Source organism: Schistocerca cancellata, chromosome 3 (genome assembly GCF_023864275.1).
Source record: "Schistocerca cancellata isolate TAMUIC-IGC-003103 chromosome 3, iqSchCanc2.1, whole genome shotgun sequence".
In the NCBI taxonomy this organism is placed as follows: domain Eukaryota; kingdom Metazoa; phylum Arthropoda; class Insecta; order Orthoptera; family Acrididae; genus Schistocerca; species Schistocerca cancellata.
In genome coordinates, this window is record NC_064628.1 from 313,441,707 (window position 1) to 313,465,690 (window position 23,984).

A 23,984-nucleotide genomic window follows, 5' to 3' on the forward strand; every position below is an offset into this window, starting at 1 on the left:
TCGTCACGACACACCTGAACTTCATCAGAACTGGCGGGATTCAAACAGGGCGGGGCCCTCTCGACAAGGTGAATTTGTAGAATTTAGGTCTCCTAATCCTAATAACGACTCGCGCCAAAAAAGAGACAGACAATTAATCGCCCTCAGGCAGCCACGTGCGCTGGCTGGTACAGAGAAAAATAACATAGACGATAACCTTGAGAAAAATTTTAGCATTCCTTACCAACATATAAAACATGATAATTGCTTTGAAGTTGAGACTCTGTGCACTAGAAAGTGTAAAATATTGCACCACATTTCACATGTAAAACCGTTTATTGAGAGATAATCTGCTTTTTAACTTATTCCTTGCTATAAAATTTTTCACTTCACGTTACTAGTACGCTTTTTCATACTTAGAAACTGTTAACATGCAACAATGTTTTGAAGTTAACTATCCAGTATAGAACCTAGGGAACATATTTCGACAGTAATTACGAATGCACTGTTATAGTGAACAGGTGACATAGTGTTGTTGTTTGTACATAATTGCTTATTAGTTGCATGATTATGTAACGAATATATGGTTTACATTCTTAGAATATATACAGATAATGAGATTTTAATGCAATATTTTGGTTTACTTGAAAAGACATTCTTTATATGAATAACTTTCTGTGAGATTTAAGATGACATAGTAGTTTGTTCCTTTGACAGCTACATGATTATATCACGACGCTACTACTGTCTGGCACAATTAAATTGTTGCTTTTGCGCTGTATCTGTTTTATATCTGCACAGTTTTTCTGTATTATTCTGGAAAGTAAAACATGTTTTAGTAGTAACTTTGTGGTATAGCTACAATAAGACAGCCTTTTCGTAGTACAACAATACATTACAGTACAGTACTTTCTTGATCAAGACAATAAGCATAATAACTACGATATCTATTCGCTCTTGTTTATTATGAGGTAAGTACGTTGACTTCTACAGAACTTTGATTACGGACGACGATAATTACGACACCTGGCACATTTTTTACCCTTGAGTAATGACAGAGATTATCTTACAACAAGACGCACAGTTTAGCGCTACAGTACACATATTTGTAGGATTAATGTTTGTACTTAAAACATTTATTTTTAAAGATTTTTGAATTACAAAGATACAAAGGTTTTCTGTCATATATTCCATTCCATTGCTGTAATCTGTAACAACTGAGGGTATAATTACATTGATCCTCTGGGGGGTAAATGCATACTTTGTGGAGCATGCATGTGGCAAGCACAAGGAGCCTTAGCTAAGATGGTATTTGCTTATACAACTTTACATATCGGTACCACATTTCTCTAATACATAATTACACAGCTATCTGATCATTTAACTGAGAGAGACAAACATTTCTTTACTATGTAAGTGGCAGATGTTTACATAATTAGATAATTGGATTACTTCACACTTATGAAATTGTATTATTTCTGTACTTTATAAACTGTTCATATATTTTCGGAACCATTGTGATACTATGAGGGCTTTGAATATCGAATTTGGTAAGGGATCATGATTTTTGAAGTACATTTGAGGTAAATGACTTTATAGAATGTTTTGAAATTGTTGAAAGAAGCTGCGACGATTTTGAGATGTGATTGATCTATTGTGATATTATTATGACGACGATGTGTATTATGCTGTTGAGGTATGTTTATGATCAATAAGCTGATGCAATAAGAGGAATTTGATTATGCTACGTATTTATTATGATGAAATATTGGAGAAGTGTCAACGAATATGTATATGAATAATGAATAGAAGTAAGGGACTCTGGTGTGTGAAAAAGGATGTTGGAAACCAAGAATCATACTTTCAGTCTTATGACTTGTGTGTCCATGTGTGAATGTATCACAACGCTGCTACTCATGAGATTTCGTTTCTACGAATTTCTACTGTAATTTTTCGATCTGTGAAATTTTTTTATATGAGACTGTCATTGTAGCACAAACTGCTGTCGTAATTATTTCGGTAAGAAAGCTAAGTGACCTTGACGTAATGCATTGTGGGCGCTCAGCTGCACCAGTCGTCAGTAGAAAAAGCCATTAGGTGGGAAAAAAAGAGGCCATTTAGCTCGCTATTGACATTCCTTTGTAGAAAGCATCGCAAATATGACTCACTCATTACACTTTCAAGCTGGTACTTTGTGCTACTTACTGAAATGCTTATGAATTGATGGGAAATGTTCTTATATCTGCACACCTGATTATGACAAGTGTCTTTCTGTGAGAGTTGAGAAAATTTCTACTGACTTATGAAATGTCACATAGCTTTTGAATGATATTTTTATCCTTGGCTTTGTACATAGTTGCTATTTCATTTGATATCTGGTTTCCAGCTGTGTTGCAGCATTGGTTTTATAAAATAAAATGAAATTCATTTGCTAATGTGAACACTTTCTCTCAACAGATCTATTAAATAATAATTTTATGATCCACATTCTTCAAAAAGGAGCACTTGGAAAGGAAAGAACAATAGGAAGGGACTAATAACAGTAACTGCATCCATAATTTTCTTTTCAAGTACTTGATAATTTTTTTGTGGAATAAGTTGTGGGACATCAGTTTAATGACACAGACATTAAGATGTGAATAGACATTTCCCTTATCTGCATTGTTGTCTTTAGTATACTATTTTTTCTGCTTGTGGGTTTGTCATGCTTAGATATAAGTTACTGCATTTGCTGCTGCTGTTTTCCAGGCATAGTGCTACTGAATTTTTCTTTGTATTACTCTGTTAAGCCAGTTTTACTACTGATTTATTTTTCTTGTTTGCTGCACATTGCCTTATATTAGTTGGAACATTGCATCTGCTTTGCAAATTTAGATCTACAGCTGCTTACTTTGCCAATTTGTATTTTTTATCATAGCTGTTTCTGTTAATTTGTATTTTTTTTTTTTTTTTTTGCTACTGCATTGTGTCATCCCTTCATATATATATCTGAGCTCAGTAGATTTAAGTTAACTTAAGAGGGGGTAGGCTATATAAGAGAATAAGTTATGAAGAATAGGAAAAGAATGCATTGAGAAGTTATATGAGAAAGGATGAGCCAAAATGAGAATTGTACAATGAGAAATAATTATTTTGAAAGAGGATATGAACAAAACAGTAGGCTTTGTCGACAACAGGTTTGGATAGGAATTTTTTGCTGGAACAAATGTAGAAATCAGGGGAAAGATTTATGGAATGAAGATTTGGGTTGGACTGCAGCACCAAATGTTACACTGAAAACAATCCATGTCATTTCCTTTTGTGTTATTCCGCTATGTGTTTGTGTACTCTTGTGTATTTGTGTTTCTCCTGTCTTTATGTGTTTAGCTGATAAGATTTGTGTTGTAGAATTCTTCTAATACTAAGCTACATTCACTATGATGAGGAATACTGTTATTGTCAAATATAATTTGCATTAATAATATGTTATTTACTTTGTAAAGATGTAGACATTATTGTCGAAAGCTATTGTGATCTTCTGTGTATTTACTTGTGTAATAATTCCTGTAACACTGATGTATATGTTTATTTCTTTTCTTTTGTAAAGCCCATATTACTACAAATGTTATCTGGGCTATTATGTTTTAATGATGTTTCCAGTACCTTTGTAATTGTATTCTCATGTTTTAAAATTGTAATTGGCAACAGTTCATCAAATTAAGTAACTTGTAACACATTTCTGTGGGTCATAGTATATGCACAATATGTGAAACAAAAAAGGGAATGTTAGTGCTTGCATGTGTGTTAATAATTCAGCAAGGGACTGGTTAACAGCATTGCTGGTTCTAGGGACATACCAAAAAGTTTGTGAGTACAAAAGTGGTGGTTTATGGGCTTGCTATATTGTCCACAAGACACTTCGATGGTGATTGTGCATCTGCACAGTTGAAACAGATGGCTGCTGGACATCTCTACAAGTACTACAGTGGGTCTACACCTTCGATGGCCCACCAATACCATTATATCTACAAGGACTGCAGTGGGTGTACACCTTTGATGGCCCACCAATACCATTATTTCTAAAAGGACTGCAGTGGGTGTACACCTTCGATGGCCCACCAATACCATTATTTCTACAAGAACTGCAGTGGGTCTGCACCTTTGGTGGCCCACCAATACCATAATCTCTACCAGGACAACAGTGGGTCCATTCTGTGATGACCTACCTACCAATATTCTTCAAAACTTAGACTGTTTCTGCTGTGGGTTTGCTCTGTTGTGGCGCATTACCTGTCTTCATGTCAAGAGACAGCACTGTCTTTCCATTGGAAGGACAACATTACTTCTTCAAGACTGCATGGAAATCCTTACCTCTGGGTGCATTTTCTTTAGTGCTCGGACTTTGAAAAAAAAAAAAAAGAAAACTGTAGTTACTGTTGTGATGAATGATCAGGATTGTCTTTATCAAAACAATTTTTGATTTTGACCTAAATTGCATCAATCAGTGTGTGAATTTGATTGCTTTGTTATTTTAATTATGAAAAATGTTATCAAATCATTATCGGCTACTACCCAAAACAATTTGTAAAATTTTTTGTGGAGAGCATGGGGGCTATGTAAGTAGGCCGTTTAGGTTTTTATGTTGGTAACGCCACGTAGCGCTCTGTACGAAAATCACTGACTGTGCTGTGTGCAGTCTGTGGCTGGTTTGCATTGTTGGAATTCTGGCTATTGTAGTGTTGGGCAGATGGATTTTAACAGCACATAGCATTGCACAGTTGGAGGTGAGCAGCCAGCAGTGGTAGATATGGAGAGAGAGTTGCCAGAGTTTTGAGAACGAACGATCTGGATGTGTGTGCGCCACAAAAAGGAAATTTGTAAAGATGGGTGTCATGAATTGGTAGATATAGATATGATGACTTTTGAACACTATTAGGGTAAATACATTGTTTGTTCTCTATGAAAATCTTTCAGTTGCTAACTATGCCTATCAGTAGTTAGTGCCTTCAGTAGTTAGATATTTTTATTTTGCTGGCAGTATTGGCGCTTGCTGTGTTGCAGTAGTTCGAGTAATGAAGATTTCTGTGAGGTAAGTGATTCATGAAAGGTATAGGTTATCGTTAGTCAGGGCCATTCTTTTGTAGGGATTGTTGAATGTCAGATTGCGTTGCATTAAAAATATTGTGTGGCAGTTTAGTGCTGATCAGAATAAGTAAAGAGAGAAATGTCTGAGTATGTTCAGTTCTGCTTAGCTGTTTGGAAATCAAATAACGGAAGAGGTTTATCAGCACAGTAATACATAAATTTTTCGAAGGAGATAATTCAACCTACACAGAGTACTTATGTAAGTGCTTCTAAACCGTTTATCCTGATTTAAATAAACAATTCTTGCATTCATCTATTTAAACCCGTTTTTTTGTCTAAGGTAAAATGAGTAATAAAAGTTAAAGCTAAAACCACAAAAGTTAAGTTGGTTAGACACTTGCTAAACTATCCCTAGTTTATTATAATATACAATTTTGTAGGTTTACAGTGCAAGAGTGTGTAAACATTATCGTCTAGAATACCTGCTTCACAGGTGATTAAAAGGGAGATACATGCAAATCACTAATGAACAGACTGACGTTAATAATGTTAGAAATTGACTTTCAAAAATGGTGTAGTTTTACCTTCTTACATGAACGGTTCCTTTTCTTAAGTTAATTAAATCAAGTTTTGTGTTATATTGTCTAGCAAGGTAATTTATGAGCTTTCCCAAGTGAATTGAATAATTAGCTTTTAGAGTTAGCATTTACTATTGTAATAAACAAACAGGATTGACCACTGAAACTATACTATTTTATGGGTCCCCATAATATTTCCACCTATTAGGACCAAATTGAACTATTAGTGGTGCTAAGGAAAACTGGTATTTTTAGAAGCTTAAGCAGTGTATTTATGATATTATTCATCTTTATTTGTGTTTTTCATGTCAGTAAAGGTAGAAGCCAATTAGGTCCTAATTTAGTTCTGCACCTCATTCAGTGACATTTCAATATTAGATTAAGTAATGCTCTTGAGTGTGGCTGTCATTAATATGAGCTTGGTGCAAGTCTACTCCCTGTAGTATACTGGAATGTTTGTGTTACTGGTAACTACTACTATACACAGTACAGAGTGCGCTATGTCAGCTTGTATCCTGTTTGCTATTCAAAGGGAAATCTCAACAAAAGCAACTTATATAAGTAATATCCAATTTCTGATACATATATTTCCAAATTAATGTACTTCATTGGGCTGGCGACCGTTTATTTTTCTGTTACTTCACCCAATTCGAAATTATAGTCCGATACTCTTGTCCATTAGACACACGTGCAGTCAAACTTCAGAATCCTCTCAGAAGATAAAATTAACGTGTTTCATGGCACATTAGAGTGATATATGCTAGTGTTTTATGTGCCTTCTCCGTGACAGGATTAAAGGAGTAGTTATTAGGGAAGAGCGAAATACGTTAGTGTTATATGTTATGCCACATGATAGGGCATTTGTGTATTACTCACTAAAATACAGATTGTAACATAAGAATTGGGAGTAAAACAAATGCAAGACGAGCATTAAATGGCCAGCTTCACGAACTTGCACTAAATCAAGCAAAATAATGAACAGAAAAATGTACAGGTCTTTAAAAGATATAATATAAAGTCTGAACAAAATTAAAATGGATACAAAGACAATAGATCAGAACGAGCGAAATAAAAAGTACATAGTGTATTAGGTGGCAGTAGTTCACTACACGAGCGCACAGATGGCAACAGGCTTACATTGATTACCATATGCATGTCAACGAAAAATTCAGATGATGAGCTAGTCACAAGTAAAACAAGGTAAGAAGAATGACATGAATGAAGACAGTGGTTATGTTAACGAATCGGTGGATATGTTCAAATCATCGAAAGTCGAAAGTGAGCTGAGCGACATAAGAGAAACAGAAACTGAATAAGAGGACACATTAGAACAAGATAGTGAAAAACCACTCAGCATGGAAGATTTGTTAAAAATGTTGTCTGCATAAATTTAATCACAAGGTCATCAAATTAAAGTACAAGGTAGTAACATTATCGACCAGCTTAAAACGCAGGCAGATATAATTAAAACACAAGGTGTTAAAATAAGTAAGCGAATCGAAAAAGTAGACACAAAAGTAGGTGTTATGAGTAATGCCATCAGGGACTTAAAAACTGAGATATATACTCTCAATAACAATGTCGCCACCATACTTGGACAGATTAATGAGATCAACGACACTTTCGATACCGAAATAATGAAGATTCAACACACTGTAGAACTTCTGCTTGTAAGTTGATGAAAAGGATTTCACCCTCAAATCCTAATTACTAAACAAATTTTAAACCGAAATTTCTCAATTTAGGCAAATGGAGAATGATTCCGAAAAGAAACTGAGTAAACAAGTGGCAAAAGAAGTGTGAACAGAACACTTCCAAAATTCAAAGTAAAGTGAGTGACCTTGAACGGAAAATAAGAGAAAAACCTAATTAAATCACTGACAGGATAATGTGTGGCGAATTGCTAGAGGGTGAAGAACGATTCGATCTGGCAAAAAATCATAATGGATGGCACCTGTTAGATTTTTTTTTAAAACTGTGAAAGGATTTTTCATGATTACGTAACGGACCAAGAAAAGATTAATGTGGTTATTAGTGCAATAGCTGGTGGTGGGAAAAGATTGGGCCTAAATTTAAATACAGAGCAAATGTCAGTTTGCGAATTTAAACAGAAATTTATAGAGGAATAATCGTTGGAGCAAAAACAAGACTGCCTATGGTTGGAGTTTATCTATGACAGGTTATATGAAGCAGAGGCAGAAACTCAATGAAAGAGTTTTGCGAAATGTGGTATTGGAAACTGGCTCTTTTTGGTAACAGATGAATGGACCCTGAATAATGTGGAAAGTGAAATCAGATACTGGATTCTAAGACGTACTTAGGAGCAGATATAGACTCAGATCACAATATAGTAGTGATGAAGAGTAGGCTGAAGTTCACGACATTAGTCAGGAAGAATCAATACGCAAAGAAGTGGGATACGGAAGTACTAAGGAATGACGAGATACGTTTGAAGTTCTCTAACGTTATAGATACAGCAATAAGGAATAGCGCAGTAGGCAGTACAGTTGAAGAGGAATGGAAATCTCTAAAAAGGGCCATCACAGAAGTTGGGAAGGAAAACATAGGTACAAAGAAGGTAGCTGCGAAGAAACCATGGGTAACAGAAGAAATACTTCACTTGATTGATGAAAGGAGGAAGTACAAACACGTTCCGGGAAAATCAGGAATACAGAAATACAAGTCGCTGAGGAATGAAATAAATAGGAAGTGCAGGGAAGCTAAGACGAAATGGCTGCAGGAAAAATGTGAAGACATCGAGAAAGATATGATTGTCGGAAGGACAAACTCAGCATACAGGAAAGTCAAAACAAACTTTGGTGACATTAAAAGCAACGGTGGTAACATTAAGAATGCAACGGGAATTCCACTGTTAAATGCAGAGGAGAGAGCAGATAGGTGGAAAGAATACATTGAAAGCCTCTATGAGGGTGAAGATTTGTCTGATGTGATAGAAGAAAAAACAGGAGTCGATTTAGAAGAGATAGGGGATTCAGTATTAGAATCGGAATTTAAAAGAGATTTGGAGGACTTACGGTCAAATAAGGCAGAAGGGATAGATAACATTCCATCAGAGTTTCTAAAATCATTGGGGTAGTGGCAACAAAACGACTATTCACGTAGGTGTGTAGAATATGAGTCTGGCGATATACCATCTGACTTTCGGAAAAGCATAATCCACACAATTCCGAAGACGGCAAGAGCTGACAAGTGCGAGAATGTCGCACAATCAGCTTAACAGCTCATGCATCGAAGCTGCTTACAAGAATAATATACAGAAGAATGGAAAAGAAAATTGAGAATGCGCTAGGTGACGATCAGTTTGGCTTTAGGAAAAGTAAAGGGACGAGAGAGGCAATTTTGACGTTACGGCTAATAATGGAAGCAAGGCTAAAGAAAAATCAAGACACTTTCATAGGATTTGTCGACCTGGAAAAAGCGTTCGACAATATAAAATGGCGCAAGCTGTTCGAGATTCTGAAAAAAGTAGCGGTAAGCTGTAGAGAGAGACGGGTCATATACAATATGTACAACAACCAAGAGGGAATAATAAGAGTGGACGATCAAGAACGAAGTGCTCGTATTAAGAAGGGTGTAAGACAAGGCTGTAGCCTTTCGCCCCTACTCTTCAATCTGTACATCGAGGAAGCAATGATGGAAATAAAAGAAAGGTTCAGGAGTGGAATTAAAATACAAGGTGAAAGGATATCAATGATACGATTCGCTGATGACATTGGTATCCTGAGTGAAAGTGAAGAAGAATTAAATGATCTGCTGAACGGAATGAACAGTCTAATGAGTACACAGTATGGTTTGAGAGTAAATCGGAGAAAGACGAAGGTAATGAGAAGTAGTAGAAATGAGAACAGCGAGAAACTTAACATCAGGATTGATGGTCACGAAGTCAGTGAAGTTAAGGAATTCTGCTTCCTAGACAGTAAAAATAACCAATGACGGACGGAGCAAGGAGGACATCAAAAGCAACCTCGCTATGGCAAAAAAGGCATTTCTGGCCAAGAGAAGTCTACTAATATCAAATACCGGCCTTAATTTGAGGAAGAAATTTCTGAGGATGTACGTCTGGAGTACAGCATTGTAAGGTAGTGAAACATGGACTGTGGGGAAACCGGAACAGAAGAGAATCGAAGCATTTGAGATGTGGTGCTATGGACGAATGTTGAAGATTAGGTGGACTGATAAGGTTCTACGCAGAATCGGAGAGGAAAGGAATATGTGGAAAACACTAATAAGGAGAAGGGACAGGATGAAAGGACATCTGCTAAGACATGAGGGAATGACTTCCATGGTACTAGAGGGAGCTGTAGAGGGCAAAAACTGTAGAGGAAGACAGAGATTGGAATACGTCAAGCAAATAATTGAGGACGTAGGTTGCAAGTGCTACTCTGAGATGAAGAGGTTAGCACAGGAAAGGAATTCGTGGCGGGCCGCATCAAACCAGTCAGTAGACGGATGACCGAATATATATATATATATATATATATATATCCAGTATATTGCACGTGGCTCCTTAACGTTAGTTATCATGCTGTAAGTTGCAACTGTGAGTTAATTTCACTTGATAGTGGTGTAATAAATTTTACATGCACAGTTCGGAAGATGCTTGTGCCCGCTGAATTAAACGTGTCAATAAAGGAATGTTAAATGCGGTATGTAGCAGCTAAGCAATTTTAATTTAGGATATGCATCACCTTCACGCGCTCGCGTGGGCGGTGAAGTGACCGCCTCTTCGCAATTTCGCGCCATACTTACTCCACAAAGGTAACGAGGCGGCGGGAGGGACATGTATTCTCTAGTTGCACCTTTTTCCGACAGATGCTGCTCAAAGTTCGTCCAAGTCGCTCCTCTCTGCCTCTCAGGACAAGTTCAAATAGGTCCGAGCACGTTCGGCGGTCAGTCTACCGCCTTGCGAACGCTTACGGCACTTACAAACACGGTCAGTTACCGCCTTGCGAGCGCTTAGGATAATTTGTTCCAGTCGTCTACTTCGGAATGTAAGTATTTCTATTTGTAATTCTCCTATAATTCCTCAATGTTATAGACTCTTCCAATTCTCTAGTGAATGTGCATTACTTTCTATAAATTTTGCCATTCACAAATTCTGTTTGTCTTTCTACTCTAGCACTTCGTCATTCTAGGAAATTTCTGTTGGCAAAAGTAACAATTACTTTTATTTTTTAAAGGGAACGACGAAACATTACGTCTGATGACATACATAGAATCTTGCTTGAATTGGAGAGAGAGGAAGCAGAGGGGAAAGGCCATGAGGAATCCCTAGAAGATGACGTTTCCAATGATCCAGATTATGAACAAGAAGGGATTGAAGATGATATACATCAAAGTGAGTCGGAAAATAGTCTGGAAAACGGAGGAGAAAATGACATGAATCAACAGGAGCTACCAACACATGACATTAGATTTTATATAGGTAAGGACATGGAAACTATTTGGGCTAGTAGTGCCAATATTACCAGCACAAAATCAAAGTCAAAACATATAATCAAAACTCTGCCAGGTCCTAGAGGACAAGCCAGACAATGTGAAACTCGACTAGAAAGTTTTCAGTGTATAATAAGTCTTGAAATGGTAGACGGGATCGTAAGGTACACGAATATTTATATTGAAATGAAAAAAAAGTTGGCACGTCAAGCACTGGCAGAAGGAAGCAGTAACTCTGAAGTACCTGAAAGGGATTATAAGCCGACAACAACGGCTGAAATGCTAACATTGTTTGGTGCTCTGTTCTTGATTGCGGTCAAAACAGGAAACCGTCCAAATTTCTCTGAATATTTCAATAGCAATTGAACAGGTCAGACAATTTTGCGAGCCAATTTTAGCCCAAATAGATTTAGATATTTGCTACGAGCTATAAGATTTGATGACCTAAACACGAGATTGGCACGGCATGCAACGGACAAACTTGCTCCTATACGAGAAATTTTGTCTTCTTTGACTGCTATCAGCCAAAAATTATTCATTTTAGGGGAATTTGTCACTGTTGATGATATGTTGGTTGCGTTTAGAGGACGATGTTCATTCATCCAGTACATGTCTCAAAAACCAGCCAAATACGGGTTAAAAATGTATGCATTGTGTAATGCACGCAATTTTTATACATACACTCCTGGAAATTGAAATAAGAACACCGTGAATTCATTGTCCCAGGAAGGGGAAACTTTATTGACACATTCCTGGGGTCAGATACATCACATGATCACACTGACAGAACCACAGGCACATAGACACAGGCAACAGAGCATGCACAATGTCGGCACTAGTACAGTGTATATCCACCTTTCGCAGCAATGCAGGCTGCTATTCTCCCATGGAGACGATCGTAGAGATGCTGGATGTAGTCCTGTGGAACGGCTTGCCATGCCATTTCCACCTGGCGCCTCAGTTGGACCAGCGTTCGTGCTGGACGTGCAGACCGCGTGAGACGACGCTTCATCCAGTCCCAAACATGGTCAATGGGGGACAGATCCGGAGATCTTGCTGGCCAGGGTAGTTGACTTACACCTTCTAGAGCACGTTGGGTGGCACGGGATACATGCGGACGTGCATTGTCCTGTTGGAACAGCAAGTTCCCTTGCCGGTCTAGGAATGGTAGAACGATGGGTTCGATGACGGTTTGGATGTACCGTGCACTATTCAGTGTCCCCTCGACGATCACCAGTTGTGTACGGCCAGTGTAGGAGATCGCTCCCCACACCATGATGCCGGGTGTTGGCCCTGTGTGCCTCGGTCGTATGCAGTCCTGATTGTGGCGCTCACCTGCACGGCGCCAAACACGCATACGACCATCATTGGCACCAAGGCAGAAGCGACTCTCATCGCTGAAGACGACACGTCTCCATTCGTCCCTCCATTCACGCCTGTCGCGACACCACTGGAGGCGGGCTGCACGATGTTGGGGCGTGAGCGGAAGACGGCCTAACGGTGTGCGGGACCGTAGCCCAGCTTCATGGAGACGGTTGCGAATGGTCCTCGCCGATACCCCAGGAGCAACAGTGTCCCTAATTTGCTGGGAAGTGGCGGTGCGGTCCCCTACGGCACTGCGTAGAATCCTACGGTCTTGGCGTGCATCCGTGCGTCGCTGCGGTCCGGTCCCAGGTCGACGGGCACGTGCACCTTCCGCCGACCACTGGCGACAACATCGATGTACTGTGGAGACCTCACGCCCCACGTGTTGAGCAATTCGGCGGTACGTCCACCCGGCCTCCCGCATGCCCACTATACGCCCTCGCTCAAAGTCCGTCAACTGCACATACGGTTCACGTCCACGCTGTCGCGGCATGCTACCAGTGTTAAAGGCTGCGATGGAGCTCCGTATGCCACGGCAAACTGGCTGACACTGACGGCGGCGGTGCACAAATGCTGCGCAGCTAGCGCCATTCGACGGCCAACACCGCGGTTCCTGGTGTGTCCGCTGTGCCGTGCGTGTGATCATTGCTTGTACAGCCCTCTCGCAGTGTCCGGAGCTAGTATGGTGGGTCTGACACACCGGTGTCAATGTGTTCTTTTTTCCATTTCCGGGAGTGTATAATTTAGAAGTGTAATGCGGAGAACAAGTGCCAGGCCCTAACGTACTCTCCAACAAACCATACGACTTGATCGCTAGATTGGTTGATTGCATAGAAGGAACAAATAGAAATGTAACAACTGGTAATTATTCTTCAAGTTACCCGTTGGCTGAATACCTCCTTAGCAAAGGCCTCACTTTCTTAGGTACAATGAGAAAAAATAAAAAAGATATTCCCCCAGAATTTGTGACAGTAAATGGAGATGCAGTGGCAGGAGACTACATGTTCGTTGTCAAGATGACAAAACTTTGATTTCTATGATTACAAAAAAAGGAAAGCTGTAATAGTGTTCTCCACAATGCACGATACCAACATCATTGATGAAGATACCAAAATACCTGTACAAACCACAGACAATGAGCTCCAGAATTTCACATCAAGAAGAACACAAAGGTGGCCTGCATGTATATTTTTCCGCTTACTTGACTTGGCAGGAATAAATTCGTTACGCATTTTTCAATTCAACACAGGTAATATGAAAGAAAAAACGAGAAGACAATTCTTACATGCGTTATCTTTGGAACTGATGAGCGAAAACCTGAAAGAAAGAGCTAAATTGTGGCATTTACCGAAAGATTTGTTAGTATTTTTGTAAAATTACAGAGAGAGTGACGTAGTTTATCCAGCTGTATCAACCCCTACAAGGAGAGGAATATGTTATTTGTGTGGCTCAAAATGGAAATATAAAAACAAAGCGAGAATGCTGAGGATGTGGACGAAACGTCTGTCTACGACATTCAACCACGAAAGTTACGAGCAATAATTGTTGTCAGCCTCAAAACGGAAATGAAATGGATTCAGATTGAACAGCATTTTTCATCTGACAAAAATGTTTGTGACGTTTTCAATCAAAGCTTCTTTTTTCAAAGCAAAATTAGCTTTTCTTGTGACGAGTTAAGACAGTGACTAATTCTAGTCTAAGTATTACATTATATAGTCCCAAAACATAACAATTAAAAAAAAATGATCTTATATTTCATTTGGGTATTTGGCTTCCTTTTTGCATTCCGTTGTATATTATATTGTTAAAAAATAATTTTGATTAAAATGTGCTTGCAATATTTTATGAGATATCCTACGTCGATATCTTAAGAAATATGACCTTTAAAAACGGAAAACAACAAGAGATTGATGAAAACTCTCGGGCGGTCGGCCGACCGCCCGCGCGAGCGCGAGCGTGACTATTCCTAGCGTGAGAGCGTATGCTTGCCAGCGAGCTTCCTTACTGTCCGGAGAGAGGATCCCAATCCTTGTAGACGCCTTCGGAACATAATTTTGACCACTGAAATCTCCCCATAAAAATATTTCTGAAACCAGTAGAAGTAATACATTGAGCTGGACCAATAAACCTGTTAGTCTTTATTATCATTTGCTCCAACAGATAGTAAAGTTAAGAATTTCTAAATCGGTCAGTTCATCCATTCTCTGAGTGAATTTGACCGATTGTCTGACATATGATAATGGTTGATTGTTAATGACTCTAGAGTGAATTTAATTGTTCTAAAAATTCATCAATAATTGAGAAACAGATCTGGCTTAGTAATTAAATTGCAATACTTATTTGAGAGCAACATACACTACCGCTCTAAAGTTTCCGATCACTTTTCCGAAGAACGGATTTTTGGTTAAAACTGGGATTTCCTTTCGAATTTTCCATCGTCTTCCAGTTGTGATACTAAAACAAGAATAAACATATGAAGACTAAGAGCCTCTATAGGGTATAGTGGAACGCTGAAGAGTGGCCTTTATCTAAGACTGTTCCATTCTGATAGTCCTCATTCCTTTTGCTGTCAGGTGTAACAATCAGTTCGCATTAGTTTACAGAACACTGTGTGCTTCATGCTCATAACATATTACCTCCCAATGGGACGGAAACAGGTGACAGAAATTGAACAACCTGCTGTAATTGTAGCTCAGCATCAGGAACGTCAATCTAGTAGAACAAAATGAACAAATGTTGGATTAGCCGAATTTACAGTGGTATACTCGTTGCAGCTGTTCAAGCAAGCTAGTGCCACAGCTAGTGTTTCGCTAATTGAAAGAAACCAAGTAACACCATACAATAAATATCTGTCATATACAGTATGCACAGGGTGATCGTCAGAGAACTCGTATTGCACCTGAGATGCGCGAAAAACTAAGTAGTATCCGAGCAGCTACAACCTCTGCCTCAACGGTGCAGTGCCGTCTACGCCAAAAAGTTTTCAAGGGTGCAGAGTGGCAAGAAAACCGTCTTTATTCAAACAAAATAAGGTTAGAGGATTGTGATGGGCACAGCAATATAAAAATTGATACGTGCCGCAATGGTCCAAGATGTTACTCACGGACGAATCTAATCCTGATATACTTATAAACCATTGTCTAATGTTTTTTCGCCGAGTTGTGGTTTTCTAACACTAAATTGAAAGCTCACACCAAGTGTAACACTATGCCCACAAACTAGCGTTACCCTCTGGGAGGAATTTTAGTTGTTTGACTGTGTGTTTACCTATTGGACAGATGATGTTGTTGTTGTTGTGGTCTTCAGTCCTGAGACTGGTTTGATGCAGCTCTCCATGCTATTCTATCCTGTGCAAGATTCTTCATCTCCCAGTACCTACTGCAACCTACATCCTTCTGAATCTGCTTAGTGTATTCATCTCTTGGTCTCCCTCTACGATTTTTACCCTCCACGCTGCCCTCCAATACTAAATTGGTGATCCCTTGATACCTCAGAACATGTCCTACCAAGCAATCCCTTATTCTGGTCAAGTTGCGCCACAAACTCCTCTTCTCCCCAATCCTATTCAATACTTCCTCATTAGTTATGTGGTCTACCCATCTAATCTTCAGCATTCTTCTGTAGCACCACATTTCGAAAGCTTCTATTCTCTTACAGTCCAAACTATTTACCATCCATGTTTCACTTCCATATATGGCTACACTCCATACAAATACTTTCAGAAACGACTTCCTGACACTTAAATCTATACTCGATGTTAGCAAATTTCTCTTCTTCAGAAACGCTTTCCTTGCCATTGCCAGTCTACATTTTATATCCTCTCTACTTCGACCATCATCAGTTACTTTGCTCCCCAAACAGCAAAACTCCTTTACTACTTCAAGTGTCTCATTTCCTAATCTAATACCCTCAACATCACCCGCCTTAATTCGAGTACATTCCATTATCCTCATTTTGGTTTTGTTGATGTTCATCTTATAACCTCCCTTCAAGACACTGTCCATTCCGTTCAACTGCTCTTCCAAGTCCTTTGCTGTCCTTGACAGAATTACAATGTCATCGGCGAACCTCAAAGTTTTTATTTCTTCTCCATGGATTTTAATACCTAGTTCGAATTTTTCTTTTGTTTCCTTTACTGCTTGCTCAATATACAGATTGAATAACATCGGGGAGAGGCTACAACCCTGTCTTACTCCCTTCCCAACCACTGCTTCCCTTTCATGTCCCTCGACTCTTATAACCGCCATCTGGTTTCTGTACAAATTTTAAATAGCATTTCGCTCCCTGTATTTTACCCCTGCCACCTTCAGAATTTGAAAGAGAGCATTCCAGTCAAATTTGTCAAAAGCTTTCTCTAAGTCTACAAATGCTAGAAACGTAGGTTTACCTTTCCTTAATCTCTCATCTAAGATAAGTCGTAAGGTCAGTATTGCCTCACGTGTTCCAACATTCCTACGGAATCCAAACTGATCAGCTTCTACTTGTTTTTCCATTCGTCTGTAAAGAATTCGTGTTAGAATTTTGCAGCTGTGGCTTAATAAACTGATTGTTCGGTAATTTTCACATCTGTCAACACCTGCTTTCTTTGGGATTGGAATTATTATATTCTTCTTGAAGTCTGAGCGTATTTCGCCTGTTTCATACATCTTGCTTATCGAATGGTAGAGTTTTGTCAGGACTGGCTCTCCCAAGGCCGTCAGTAGTTCCAATGGAATGTTGTCTACTCCGGGGGCCTTGTTTCGACTCAGGTCATTCAGTGCTCTGTCAAACTCTTCACGCAGTATCGTATCTCCCATTTCATCATCATCTACATCCTTTTCCATTTCCATAATATTGTCCTCAAGTACGTCACCCTTGTATAGACCCTCTATTTACTCCTTCCAGCTTTCTGCTTTCCCTTCTTTGCTTAGAACTGGGTTTCCATCTGAGCTCTTGATATTCATACAAGTGGTTCTCTTATCTCCAAAGGTCTCTTTAATTTTCCTGTAGGCAGTATCTATCTTACCCTTAATGACAGATGTTATAGAACAGTAATTTCGTATCACTGGAAATTAATAGAAAACTTTAACAGGCTTTACTTTGGGGTGAATGAAAGTAGAGAAGTGCATACAAATGAAATAACAAACGGTCGCCAGCCTACATAGACACAATAATTTGAAACATTATATTCAAGGAACCTGAACATTTGGGGATAAAGTAACTTTCAACAATGTTCCTTTTGAATAGTGCGATGAATACATACGACTACCGGACAAACTGAGTACTGGGAAGCAGTAATTACTGTTTACACAAATCAGCAGTCATAGGAATTGGAAAAGTTATTTCACTCAAAGAAATAATAGTTACTGTTGCAATCAGTAGCTAACTCAGCATTAAGATGCTACTAAAGACCTTGCGAGATTAAAACTAGGCATGAGTAGAGTCCTCGTTTAAGTAGCATACAGACACCACAAATTAAGTTAAATAACATTACACAGGCACTTTTCATACTCACACTTTTATGGAAATGCTTCAGATCTCTTTAGCAGAAGCAGTATTTAGTTTATCTTTCTTATAATAGAAAAGAGTATAGTGGGGGGGGGGGCTTTAACTGAAACTGTCTTTACAGACAAATTCTGTGACTATTTCAGAAACAAAAGGCAAATTTCATATATTGCTTTCTAACTCTACGTGAAACAGGTTGTTCATACTTTAATGTAAGTAATTCGAATATTAAGTTCAATTAACTTCAGAAAATAGTTCATAGTAATAATCAAAGCCGAAATTACTTTTCATATAGGTTCGATTTGTGTGTCTTATCTATTACCTGTGAAGCAGCTATTATTATGATAACACTACACACTTTGGCACTGAACCTTAGCACATTTTGTACGGAAGCAAACCATTAATTAGTTGTAAACAGGATATTCGGTTTTTGCACATTTAGGATGGGACCCTGCATTGGTTTCATGATCAGAATAATTTTAAGGTTGAAACACATGTTTATACCACTGGGATTATTATTGAAAAACATTTACACAAACATACTGGCCTATACTATGATACTTATCTGAGTTCCTAAAGTTGACGGGGCAGTGGTGTAATAGTGGTGGCAAGGTCGTGGCGGCTATCTGGTCTCACACTGTTGATGTTGAATGATTTTTATAGAGTCTCTTTGGCGACGTATTATCCTCGTTTTAGAGTCATTTCATAATAACAAGAGCACCATACGACAGCTGAAACCACATACGAGGCAATTTCAGTATGAATTGGCTTAAAATGCCTCACTTGGCCCCTCTATGTTAACCGTACAACGGGTAGCCACTGACTACGTAGCGTGCTCAACCAGTAGCCGCCCATATCGACCGCCAAAACAACCGTTTACCGTGCGCCAAGCCGTAGCGGAGGGGTTCCCTACATCTTTTATATTACACAATACAAATTCCCTAAGCTTGAACCAGCATTCAAAGTACTCTTTCTCTTTTATGAGCAGACATATATTATAAAATTCCATTAGTTGTAAATATCCTTTTGCTATAACAATAAATGTATTATAAACTTTAACTTTCTCTCTGCAAACTCAATGACCTTCATTAGTAAAGAACAACAACAATATAGTTACATACACACAGTTGCATAGTATAAGCTACATGCAATCGATATTGACGTTACAGTATGAAGAGGCAGTGTGTGACGCCAATAGTGAAAGTTGGCGGAGGCTCGGTCACGGTATGGAGATGAAAATGTCGGTGGTTTAGTGAAAATTAATGGAACATTCAGGAAAGATACGTATCAGAGGATATGTCATCCATGTAGAAAATGTTTATCGCGACCTTTCTATTTTGTGTACAAATAATGCAAAAATTTTCATATAAAATGAAGACAAAAGAATTTCAAGCTAAGTATAAAGAAATTCAAAATTTTAATACATGAAGTGAAATTACCAAAATTGTAGCCAAACAGTTATGTTACTTGACCTTTGATTAGTTCACTCGCCTTCTCTGGAATTTTTCCTTTTGCTTTTCGCGCAAAAGAAACATTTTGAGCTCGATTTCTCGTCACGAAGATTGCATACTGCAGCCTCGACACCTGAGCCCTGGAATCGAGATTGAAAGGGCATTTATTGGGGAGGTGGATGCACTGTGGAGGAAACGTGTGCTGGCAAGACTAAGCGGCGCCTAGGAGACTTGAGAACTGGTGAATTACGGGCTAAGCGCAGAAGAGAAACTTGCCGACCTGGGAGAGCAAAGTTCGCCTTCTGCAGGCAGCGTTCACCTTCGTGACCGTAACTGGCGAGACACTCGGAGTTTGCTGGGGATGAGCGGCCTACTGATGGAACACAGCGGCAAGCGGAGTTGCCAGAAGGCCTAGAAAAGACCCACCTCACTCTCACAGCGTGCAATTTCTGACAAACAGAATCAATACATTTATATTTTCGGTATTCTTAATGTCTTTAGGGGAGTTTCTAAATATGCTATCACTTTTTAAAAATCACTGAGGCCATAGATTATCATATTACGTCAAACACAGTTTCAGAAATCAGATGTAGGATTGTAAGGCATACATAGGAGCAAATATAGACTCAAAGGCAGCTCACGGTTTAGTAATGATGACGAGCAAGCTGAAGTTTGAGACTAGTTAGGAATAATCAGTGCACAAAAGTAGGATACGAGAGTACTAAGAGACGAAGATGGATACTTGCGTTCTCTGAGGCTATATGCACTGCGATAATGAACAGCTCAGTTGGTAGTTCAGTTTAAGTGAAATAGACACCTCTGAGAAGAGTACTCGCAGTAGTTGGAAAGACAAACACAGGTACAACGAAGGTAAATGTGAATCAAATGTGGGTAACAGAAGAAATACTGCCACTGATCGACAAAAAAAGGAAGTATAAAAATGCAGAGAAAGGGTCAGGTAGGTGTAATGAGTACATGGAAGACCTCTATTACGGACGAGTTGTCTGATGAGGTGACGGGAGAGGAAACAGGAGTTGATATAGCAGTAGTCGCTCCAGTATAAGATTCAGAGTTTATAGGAGCTTTGGGTGACTTCAGGTCAAATAAGGTAGAAGGCATACACTACATTCCAGCATAATTTCTAAAATCATTGTGGCAAGTGGACAGAAAACGACTATTCACCTTAGTCTGTAGAATCTGTGAGACTGGCGACATACCGTCAGACTTACGGAAAAGCGTCATCCAAAAATTTCGAAGACTGCAAGAGCCGACATGTGCGAGATTGGCGTACATTCAACTTAACAGATCAAGCATCCATATTGCTGACAACAATATAACCCAGAGGAATCGAGAAGACATTGAGGGTTTTTCAGATGATCACTTTGGCTTTAGGAAAAGTGTAGGGTCAAGACAGGCAGTTCTGTCGTTGCAGTTCGTAATGGTACCAAGACTGAAGAAAAATAAAGACATGTTCGATGGATCTGTCGAACAGGAAAAAGTGTTCGACAATGTAAAATGGTGCAAGACATACGATATTGCGAGATAGATAGGGTTAAGCTATGGAGAAGGACTGGTAATACACAATATGTCCAAGAACCATGAAGGAAGAATAAGACTGAAAATTCAGTACGAAGGTCTCGGATTAAAAAGGCTGAAAGACAGGGATATAATCTTCCGCGCCTATTTTTCGGTCTACACACTGAAGAAGCAATAATGGAAATAAAAAGAAGCTTCAATGGTTGGATTAAAATTTAAGGTGAACGGATATCAGTGATAAGATTCACTGATGACATTGCTAACCTTAGTGAAAATGAAGAATTAGGTCTGTTGAACGGAATGAACAGTGTAATGAATAAAAGATATGGATTGGTAGTATAATGGAGAAAGAGAAAAATAATGAGAAGTAGCATAAAGGAGAATATCGAGAGACTTGACATCAGAATCGGGGATCACGAAGTAGAAGGAGATAAGGAAGTCTCTTACCAAGGCAGCAAAATAACCAATGATGGATGGGACAAGGAGGTTATAACAAACAGGCTAGCATTGCCAAAGGTTGGCATTCCTGACAGGAAGATGTCTACTACTGTATTTGAGGATGAAATCTATGACAATGTATGTCAGGGGCATAGCATTGAATGGTAGTGAAACACTGACTGTGGGAAAACCGAAACAGAAGAGAATCTAAGCATTTTAGATGTGGTTCTACAGAAGAATGTTGAAAATTAGGTGAACTGGAAACGTAAGGAAAGAGGAGGCTCTTTGCAGAATAGGCGAGGAGAAGAAGACGCGGAAATTACTGACAAGAAGAAGAGCATTAGCGGATAGTTCTTACGGGACAAGAGGGAGCTGTAGAGGGTAGAAGCTGCAGACGAAGAGACAGATATAGAAATACTTGTAGCAAATAATTGAGAACGTACGTTGCAAGTCTTGCTGTGGGATGAAAAGTTTGGTGCAGGAGAGGAATTCGTGGTGGGCCGCATCAAACCAGTCAGAGGACTGATGACTCATAAAAATTATGATTGTTTGCCTCCTCCTAGAAATTGCATTCAAGTCTTGAAATATCTTGTGAATTCAAATGCAGGAAACGTGACCAATAACAAAGAAAGTATCAAAACGACTCATCCAGTTTCACAAGACTATATCTTCTACATATACGGAGGTACACGTTTCGGTTTATTTTAACTTACGTATAAAAGACTTAATTTTAACAGAACCATCCGATTATCGATGAATTTACCTTACAAATCCACACACGTACAATCTTTAGGCACGGTTACAGTAATGTTTAGGATCAAAGAATTTTTCGATTATCACCAAAGTTCAATATACCATACACAAACGTCATTTCGTCTTATACTTTCGGGGGTTTATCTGGGACTATATTAACTCCCGCGGCTCTATGTTGTCGCTGTTCGCACAAAGTTGTTCAAAAAGGAAGCATATAAATGCAGTTTCTCCCAATTCCTGAAGGAAGTAAAGGCCACATAGTGTGAAATCAGCGAACTTTAAGCGCCAATGATGCAATGCGAGATTTGTTCGCACCGTGGACGATACATCGTACAGGCATCTCTTCGTCAAGCAATGTTCCTACATGAAGTTGACGATGTGTTGGCGCTCCGTCCCGATAAGAAATAAAATTTTTGGCATTATCTAACAGTTGTCGTGAAGGACGTATCCCCTATGTATCCTATGCCGTGTGTCCTGAAACTGGGCATTTTGTTACAAAAGAACGGACTGTAGACCTCTTCTCGACAACGAGACATGTCCGAAAGAACAGATACCATCTTCATATAGATAAAGCTTACCAGCCAATGATCTTCTTCAGTGCGGGTGCACTTACGTTGCTCAAACTCTTACGGGAATCGGTAGATTGACTCCCGTGAGTAATGAATGGCTCTGAGCACTATGTGACTTAACTTCTGAGGTCATCAGTCCCCTAGACTTAGACCTACTTAAACCTAACTAACCTAAGGAGATCACAAACATCCATGCCCGAGGCAGGATTCGAACCTGCGACCGTAGCGGTCGCACGGTTCCAGACTGTAGCGCCTAGAACCGCTCGGCCACATAGGCCGGCGTGAGTAATGATTATAGTGAGCACGGACACTACAAAAGTAGTGTGTGAACGGTAAGTTGGAAGTGTGGGTCTACAGGGAGCATGCCAGAGGTAAGTCCTAGCAGTCGCACTACCCTTTGTATCTTCAGTGCCTCAGTCTGACAGAACATTCGCCATTTAAGAAGGAGGTCCCGGGTTGGAGTCCCGTTCGCTGCCAACATTTTCAGCTGATAATTATCTACGCCTGTAAGCAGCTAGTGGTCTGGATTTCACTGTAATTTCATTGAACCTTATTACTTGTTGTGTACCAAAAGTACTGTAACAACGATCCTTGCGTTCTGGAGCACGCCGAGAGATGGTGATAACGTAGTGATGCTGGATGTACCCACATATTTTCCCGTGCTTTAAGTAATGGTGTTAATAAGCTACAAATTACGGCCATGAATTTTAGTATGTATGATTCTGCATTCAAGTAGGTTGGTACACCGAAAAGATTAAACTGGTTGTAAAAAGGTCATGAGGTTATGTCAAACTTAAGTACCGCAGTTGTCTTTCTATTTAATTTTATTTTACATGTCAGAGTAAGTGCGGTGCAGCTGTAGACTACGTAGTTGTAAGTGTCTGGATTCATTAGAGCGCAGTGCTATACTGTCACGTACGAGGCGTATTCGGAAAGTTAGGTTCGATTACGTGCGAAATGGAAACCACTGTGAAAATCCGATGGTACTTTGCTCATATGTCTTGGGCAATGTGTTTAATGTGCCTGTCGATCGGTTTACGTCGCTCTTTCCAGTTCAGAGTGCAAAGTGATCACATAGAAATGCGCAAAACAACAGCGTCTACCGCGAAATATGTGGATGTGGGGAGGGATTTCGCATGAAGCTATATAGCCCACATAACATAAATGTCACGCGTTTCCTTCTTCAAGACTACTTTCAGCCGCATTCTGCAGTGCAATGAAGACGCTCCTCCAGCATTTTCGATGGGAAGTGTCTGATCACCCACAACACAGCCCTTAGCTTAGGGAATTGGCGGAAAGCACAGGCGGCT